The 9386-nt window shown below is 44.0% G+C and overlaps 2 pseudogenes; both read left to right on the top strand.

Annotated features, from left to right (window-relative positions):
• LOC119299011 overlaps window positions 1-416 on the top strand; it is a 1495-nt pseudogene extending 1079 nt beyond the window's left edge.
• An 8600-nt stretch (window positions 417-9016) lies between these two features.
• The window catches only part of LOC119299020, a 1316-nt pseudogene continuing 946 nt past the window's right edge, over window positions 9017-9386 (top strand).

Genomic DNA, 9386 nt, shown 5'->3' with positions numbered 1-9386 from the left:
CAATTCCCGCAACAACAGTTCCCCCAACAACAATTACCGCAACAACAATTTCCCCAACAACAATTCCCCGAACAACAATTCCCCCAACAAGAACAGTTCCCCCAACAACAACAATTACCGCAACAACAAATCCCTGAACAACAATAATTCCCCCAACAACAATTCCCCCAGCAACCATCACAACAATTTCCCCAACAACAATTTCCAATACCATACCCACCCCAACAATCACAAGAACCTTCCCCATACCAACAATATCCACAACAACAACCATATGGGAGCAACGTTATAAGTATCAGTGGCCGATGAAATGAAGAGATGTAATACTAGACGGGTGAATCATCGTTGTTAGTCAATGGAGCATAATGTAACGATGATAAATAAAGTGATGTGCACCATCATGTGTAACCCCGACCTGTATGTTCAAACATGGGAATAAAAGAGAAATAAGTTCTTTTCTGAAGCACATTGCTGGCAATTGTTACATTCATGCCATATTTCGATTTCCATCCCTAACTACAATCTCAATGTTATGCGACATCTACTTATTTATGAAGTGTAGTATTATGAACATAACATAATTATAACGTGTCCAAAACTTGGTTCAGATTGAAGTACTATTAATTCGAGAGTAAGGAGTAATTACAATTTAACATTTCAATGGAGAGTGCTACTTGTAGATTGTGTTGTTAATTCCCCGAGGAGGAGAGGATGATGGAGTATAGTACGAATAAGTATTTCACTAAGTTAAGAATCAAGGTTATCAATCTAGTAGGTGAACCACACAAAACCTTGTTAACAGCACCTGCACACACAAAAGCAAACACTAACACCCAACGAAAATAAGAGGCTTTTCAATCCTCGTAGAGGTTATTTGCAATGATTAATTCTGATAGTGATAGATGGATAAAGTAAAATACAAAATAAAATAAAAGTAAATAAAGTGCAGCTAGGTATTTTTGTGTTTTTATATATGATAAAAGTATACCCAGGGGCCATAGTTTTTACTAGATGCTTCTCTGTTGATCGCAGAACATATGGTGGGTAAACAAATTGCTGTTGGGAAATTTATAGAAAAGCAAATAAATATGGCGTATTCATGGAAATGATCATGTATATAGGCAATGTTCCACGCCCAAACAAAAATTTTCATGCAAGGGACAAGGATTTTACATACCGCCCAGGTGTTACTTGCTACGCTTGTGGAGAAGAAGGACACTATGCCAAACAGTGTCCAAAGCCAAGAAACTCGGCCCCTAAGCCGAACAACGGTGGCAATAATTCAACGCCCAAGAGAAAAAACTTCAACCCCAATAAACAACATAGGAAGGGTCACCTGAACCATGTGACCAAGGGGGAAGCACAGAATGCCCCAGATATCGTACTCGGTACGTTCCCTGTCAACACAATACCTGCCACGGTTTTGTTTGATTCTGGAGCTTCTCACTCATTCATTTCAAAGAAATTTGCTTTGCAACATGATTTTTCAATGCTTTTCCTTGGAAAAATCCATGATCATCAAGTCCCCCGGGATTAAGAAAATCAATCAGAGTTACTTCCAAGGTGTGGTTATTGAGTTTGAAGGATTAAAGTTTCAGGCAAACCTCATTGTATTGGAAAATAAGGGACTGGATGTTATCCTAGGAATGGACTGGTTAACCACCAACAAGGGGTTTATCGACTTCTCCAATCAGACTGTAATTCTTGCCCATCGTCACAGGAAGACGATAAAAGTTGCAGCTCAAGAAAGACCGAGGTCACGGCAACCAAGGTTGAACAAGGTGGACGTTTCAGAGTTAAGCAAAGTCCCAGTGGTATGTGAGTTCCCTGACGTATTTCCTGAAGAACTACCAGGCATGCCACCAGACTGAGAGATAGAGTTTATCATTGAACTAACACCTGGAACCACCCCCATTTATAAGAAACACTATAGAATGGCACCCTCTGAACTGGTAGAATTAAAGAAGCAAATAAAAGAATTACTGGACAAAGGATTTATTCCAGCCAGCTCCTCACCTTGGGGATCAACAGTTTTATTTGCCAAGAAGAACGATGGGACACTGAGATTATGTATCGACTATCGACCACTCAACATGGTTACCATCAAAAACAAATATCCGATGCCTCGGATAAATGATTTATTTGACCAGCTTGCGCAAGCTAAGGTTTTCTCAAAAATTGATTTAAGGTTGGGGTACAATCAATTAAAAGTACGGACAGAAGATATCCCCAAGACAGCATTCACCTCCAGATACGGACTGTATGAGTTTACAGTAATGCCGTTTGGACTGACGAACGCCCCCACATATTTTGTCCACCTCATGATCAAAGTGTTTATGAAATTTATGTACAAATTTGTTGTGGTGTCCATCGATGATATTCTGGTATACTCCAAGACACCAGAAGAGCATGCTGAACATCTCAGGATTGTACTGGGAGAATTAAGGAAACATCAATTATACGCCAAGTTTAGCAAATGTGAATTTTGGTTAAGACAGGTTGGTTTCCTAGGCCATGTATTGACCCAAGAAGGTGTTGCCGTAGACCTAGAAAAAGTCAAGGCCGTACTTGGATGGAAACCACCAGCCAGCATAATAGATGTACGAAGTTTCCTAGGAATGGCAGGATATTACCGAAGGTTTATTGAAGGGTTCTCCACCATAGCAAAACCAATGACAGAGTTACTCAAGAAGGATAAGAAATTTGTGTGGACTGAAGCTTGCGAGAAAAGCTTCCAAGAACTCAAAAGGAAATTAACAACAACACCAGTATTGATTGTGCCAGACATACACAAAAGTTTCGAAGTGTATTGTGATGCATCCCGGAAGGGCCTCTTGTGCGTATTAATGCAGGAAGGCAAAGTAGTCGCATACGCTTCCAGGCAACTACGGAAGCATGAAGAAAATTATCCTACTCGTGACTTATAGTTGGCAGCAGTCATTCATGCACTCAAAGAGTGGAGGCACTTTTTGCTTGGGATCGTTGTGAAATGTATACGGACCATAAAAGCCTGAAGTATATTTTCACACAACCAGAGCTCAATTTGTGACAACGGCGTTGGTTGGAATTAGTAAAAGATTATGATGTTGGCATCCACTACCACCCGGGAAAAGCAAATATAGTGGCAGATGCTCTTAGTCAGAACCCCAGCTCGGGCAACGACAGTCTACCAAACTTGAGACCTGAATTTCAGCACGAGTTCGCTAAACTCAACTTGGTAATGGTCACTGAAGGCAATGTGTCGAAGTTGGAAATACAACCCACCCTAATAGAATAGATTAAGGAGGCTCAGCATGGACACCCCAGCATCGAAGGCATAAAAAGAAAAGTGAGTTTGGGCAAGGCCTCGGAATTTGTCATAGACGATAAGGGAATATTATGGTACGGAGACAGACTTTGCGTACCAAATATAGAAGACCTCAAACAGCAAATTTTAGCCGAAGGCCACACCGCTCCATATTCAATCCATCCTCGAGGGACCAATATGTACAAGGACATTCAGGAAAAATTTTGGTGGCATGGTATGAAAAGGGATATAGCCACATTCATTTCATGTTGTGATTCATGTCAGCGCATTAAAGCCGAACACCAAAAACCAACAGGGCTATTACAGCCAAACAAGATACCTGAGTGGAAATGGGACAAAATTGGAATAGATTTTATTGTCGGACTACCTCGGTCACGATACGGAAATGATGCCATATGGGTCATCACAGATAGATTGACTAAGGTAGCACATTTCATCCCAGTAAACACAACCCACACCACTTAGAAGCTTGCCAAGCTTTATCTCTCCCGTATAGTTGTCTGCATGGAATTCCAAAGACGATAATATCCGAGCAAGGCACTCAGTTCGTCTCTAGATTTTGGGATCAATTACAACAAGCTCTGGGAACTCAACTGGCATTCAGTACAGCATACCACCCCCAGACTGATGGGCAAACTGAACGCGTGAACCAAATTCTAGAGGACATGATGAGAGCATGTGTTCTCACCTATGGAACCAGTTGGGAGGAAAGCTTGCCATATGCCGAGTTCGCCTACAACAACAGTTACCAAGCCAGCCTACAAATGGCACCTTTTGAAGCCTTGTACTGGCGGAGATGTCGTACCCCATTAAATTGGTCAGAAACAGGAGACAGTCGTATCTTCGGCCTAGACATGCTCAAGGAGGCTGAGGAGAAAGTTAGGCTAATCAGGGACCGACTCAAGACAGCTCAAAGCTGACAGAAGTGTTATTACGATCGAAAACATCGGGGAGTAAGCTTTGAACCCGGTGAATATGTGTACCTATGAGTATCCCCTATGAGGGGCCTGCAACGGTTCAAAGTTAAAGGAAAGCTAGCACCAAGATTTATCGGACCCTTCTACGTAGTCGCGCGAAGAGGCACAATAGACTACCAGCTAGACCTACCCGAAGAACTGTCAGACGTCCACAACGTGTTCCACATCTCACAGTTGAGGAAATGTGTAAGCAACCCAGAGAAGCATGTATCTCATGAGGACATTGACATGCAACCAGACCTCACATACAAGGAACGTCCAATAAGAATATTGGAGAAGTCTGAAAGGAGGACCCGTCAGAAAACAATAAAGTTTTTTAAAGTTCAGTGGAGCAATCACACCGAGGATGAAGCAACGTGGGAAAGAGAGGATTTTCTTCAGACAGGACACCCACACCTATCTGAGGACCAGCTGAAATCTCAGGGACGAGATTTTTCCTAAGGGGGTAGGTGCTGTAACGCCCCAAAATTTTGATGTGGATTTTTATTAAAATCTTTATTTGATTTAAAGTAGGTTATTTGAATTATTTTTTTGAGGGACTCTCCTTCTCAAAATCTTTTATGACAAACTTTTGAAAGGACCTTCTAAACCTTGATCTTTAGTCTTAAGGGTTTTTCAAAATTGTGTTGGCTCAACACAAATATTTTCTTTTGGGAAAGGTTTTGAAATACTTTCTTTTAATGACTTATGGATTAATCCTTCCTCATTCAAAAAATTTCTTGCCATGACCTAGGTTGAAAAATTTACTCCAAAACCCCTCCCTCCACTTTTTGTCATGTCAAACATCCAATCCCAGTAGGTGCAACCCATTTTTGATTTTTATTCTATTTATTTTATCCTCAAAACAATTTCTGTCATTTATTTTGGACCTAGGTGATTTAGAAAGGAACCACCAGAACCCTTTTGTGTTTTGGTCCCAAACAAACTCCCCTGACTAGTCCTTAGCACCCTCAACCTAGATCCATCAAGATCCACTCTTCCACAATTCAAAATTTTCAAATTTTGCTTGCTGCAAGTTTGAACCAGAATTGCCAAATTTGGTGAAATTCATGCTTTTCCTTCTCCAAAAATTCTGAGATAAATCAGGCCACCCCTTGATGCATTGAGAGGCCACCTCACCAAAGATCAACTCCAGAAAGCTTTTCCACATGGCAAAAACAATTCATCAAACACCTGGCGTGCACTGTTTCTGGCAATATTCAGTAAAGTTCGGAGATTTAGTGTTGGATTCAGACGACAGCGTCGTTTTCTTCAGAGCCTCGGCGTCAATCTCGCCAGTGCCTGCGTTGGCACGATGCTCACTGCTCCTTCTCCTTATCCGGAGCGCTGCACGATCATTTGGACGGGTGCAGGTGTCAGTGGCGACGTGCCACCTCATCGCCGGCAACTTCTGCGGTGCAGAGCCACCTGTGGCAGCCAGCAGGGACCAGCACCACCTTTCGGCGCTGTCCAGCACTGCCCAAGCCACCCGAAGCCTCCGCGTGGCTGTCCGCTTGCCTGTGCACGCTGCGGCACCGTCGCCGTGGCCTGAGCAGCGCAGAGCATGCTCTCTACCGCCGCCGAGCCCCGTGAGGCCGTTCCGTCGAGAGCGTGGAGTAGCGCCCAAGTTTTGCGCAGCTTAGCCCGGGAATGGAACCAGTGGACCAATCCGCAGTCGCCTAGCCACCTAATCCACCTGCGCACCCTCTGCCTCGCCGTAATCATCGCCCGAGTTATCCCGTTCTCTACCACCGCCTCGGATCGGCTATAAAAGGGAGCCTCGAGCTCGCCTTCAACCCAGCACCACTCCTACACCTCACCAGAGCCACGCCTAGCTACTAGGAAGACCGCGGGGAGGCCTTCTTCCCCGACTCCGGCCACCCTGATCCGCCTCGGGATCCAGCACGATTCCTTCGGGTGAGACCACCCCCGCCTCCCAGACCGTGCCAGTCGCCTCCTAGTGCACCTGCACAGCTAACCCAAGCTCCAATTTGAAATTTGCAGCCCTCCTCGACGAGACCCATCACCACCCGAACCACCGTCCGCCGGAGTAGAGCTCGTCGTCGACGTGGCACCCGCCGGTGACCAACTCCCCCACCCACAGGTGCGGAAGGACCCAGTGAACCCGTAGGTACCCTCCTTTCCCCCTACCTCGCCGTGGATCGCCGCCGGCGACCACCGCAGCCCTCGGGCGCCGGTGACTCTGTTTGAAATTCAAACCTGACGGGTGGACCCCCTAGTCAGCTTTTTCTCTTTTTTTTCAAACTGTTTTCTGGAAACGCCTTCGGGCAAAATACGTTTTCCTTTGGGGTTGGCGTGTTTCTAGTCGAAACGTTTTCTGTTTTTATAAACTACCCCGTGGAAACTTTCTGTTTCATTACAGATGAGTCCCTGGACAAAAACCTTAATAACTTTTAAATAAAAGGTGATTTTGAATTGATTCTTTTTCTGTCATCCTTATTTTTCGGTCTAATTTTTTATCATATTTATTTGAAAAATATTTGAAACGCTTTTTGTGCACACACGGTATTTACGTTAGTATGCGATTTCTTTATATCGTAGATACCGACGGAGGTGACGGAACCGCGAACTTCGCCGAGCTAGACTCCGACTACTCCGAACCAGGCAAGCATGTTTGAACCTTTGATATGATGAGTGCTTTGCATGTTTGCTTGAGTAGTTATTTCATGACATGTTTATATAAGCATCGATAAGTGTTATATTGCATGCAAAGTAACTACAAGTGAGCTTCGAAACTCGATGTGTTATTTGATGGGAGATAACCTAATCATTTGGTGACATGAAAGGTGGTAAGATGGTATTGTTGAAGCATGCCAATCTTATGCAAAACCGTTCGACTCCAGTGTTAACGTGGATCAAGTCACGTTACCGTCCGTCCCCTTTTTTGTGTGCTACCACATGTTTTCTGCAAAGAATATGGTTTAGTAGGTTGCAAACCTCTTTCCTCGTACACACCAAATAGAGGGGCCGTGATGAGGGTTCCATGGCCCTGGATTAAAGCCAGTCATCCGATCAGGGGGCATGGGTGTTTCCGGTTGGGACCGAGAGGGGGGCACCCCTTAGAGCGCGCAATATAAATTTGATCCCATGCTACTCGAGGTTGTGGCCTCCCCGTCTCAAAGTTTTTCTTGAACGTTGCCTAGGGTGATTCCTGGCATCGGGATGCGGAATGGCTGTGTACTGGTTAGATGAGTTTCCTCTGAAATACCGTAAATGGAACTAGTCTGTTGTGACTACTGGAATCCGTTGGCTGTGGTTAAATAGTACAAACTCTGCAGAGTCAAAATCATTCAAGTAACCGTATCTATGGTCAAGGACTATAATCAACTTATCTATGTCAGTCTCAGTGTCAGTTTCAGTGACAATCTCCGGTGAACAGACATGAGTGGTAAGCCCGGTTGAATGTTATTCCTGTGGATGGACTAACCTGTTTATTATTACTGAGTATTTTCTTGAAGTGACATAATTTCATGAACGACTTGAGTTTGGATGATGAAATATAGACCTTTATGTGACATCGCGTAGACGTCCGACACTGGCATCCTTGTTGGTTATCTTTGTTATAAGCCCTTTATGTGACGTCGCGTAGACGTCCGACTGTGGCATTCTTGTTGTTTATTTTTGTTATAAGCCCTTTATGTGATGTCGCTCAGACATCCGACTGTGGCATCCATGTTATTTACTTTCATCATAAGCCCTTTCCGAGATGTTGCATAGACGTCCGACTGTGGCACGCACTGTTATTTACTTTCAATAAAAGCCATTTCCGAGATGTCGCGTAGACGTCTGACTGTGGCACGCACTGTCATTTAAATTTCAATATAAGCCCTTTATGTTGTGTCGCTCAGACGCCCGACTGCGGCATGTTAATTTATTTTTACCTTTCGAGGCGTCGCTTCAGACACCCGATTGGTTTTCAGTTACTTTTATTGAGATTTCGGGAGGACTACCGCCTGACTTCATTTTTAATTAACCTGCCGTGCAAATTTATTATTTAAGTGTGCATTACTAATCTGCTCATGTGCATCATGTTTGCATCTGTTATATCTATGTCCAAACTGTCTTGCGAGTACATTCAATGTACTCACCTGGCTTGTTGATTTGGCCAGATATCGACGAAGGCGATCTTATGGATGAAGAGTACGATAGCGAGTCCGACGCCTAGAGGAGTCCCAGTCAGTCCCGTGCGATCCTGGAATTGGTCGCTTGTATCATATACGCTTCCGGTACCCAAATAAACCATCGAGCCTCACTCCGACGCCCGATGAGCTGTAAGATTAGGAGTCATGTCATCCACTTCACTGTGAGATATCCACCACCAGTTTTATTGCGAGTCAGTAGTATGCCACCATACACCGTGTGCCATATCCGCCCTTATGTATAATATCGGCGTGCTTGTAATAAAATTGTTGAGCAGCCTCAGCTCAACCTTGTATAACATTTAGTACTACTGAACATTTTGTCTACTGGTAAGGAAGATTTTCCTATACCGGTCTGGTAAAAGGGTCAGTTTCTCAATAAATGTTTTATTGGAAAACCGGTCATGACAGTAGTGCCATCAAACACAACATAGCAAATTATTAGGTCAGTAAGCTTAAGAGCACTTTTTCAAGAAGCGAGTGTGAAGATCAAAAACAAATGTGCGATGCCAGCTATAAATATGACTATACCATGAGGGTCTCTTCCATCATCTAACCATCAAGCACCTAGAGCTGAAACACCAAAGCGAAGTGAGCAATAGTAAACACAAATCAAACATGAAGACCTTCATCATATTTGTCCTCCTTGCCATGGTGATGAACATCGCTAGTGCCAGTAGGCAGCTAAGCCCTAGAGGCAAGGAATTGCATACTCCACAAGAACAATTCCCTCAACAACAACAATTCCCCCAACCACAACAATTCCCCCAACAACAAATCCCCCAACAACATCAAATCCACCAGAAACCACAACAATTCCCCCAACAACAACAATTCCTCCAACAACAAATCCCCCAACAAAAAATCCCCCAACATCATCAAATCCCCGAGCAACCACAAAAATCCCCCCACCAACAATTCCCCCAACAACAGCAATTCCCCCAACAACAGCAATCCCCCCAA

This window comes from Triticum dicoccoides, chromosome 1B, assembly GCF_002162155.2.
Source record: "Triticum dicoccoides isolate Atlit2015 ecotype Zavitan chromosome 1B, WEW_v2.0, whole genome shotgun sequence".
Classification (NCBI taxonomy): Eukaryota; Viridiplantae; Streptophyta; class Magnoliopsida; order Poales; family Poaceae; genus Triticum; species Triticum dicoccoides.
The sequence above is the reverse complement of the archived record's forward strand: the minus strand, read 5'-3'. Positions and strand labels throughout refer to the sequence as shown.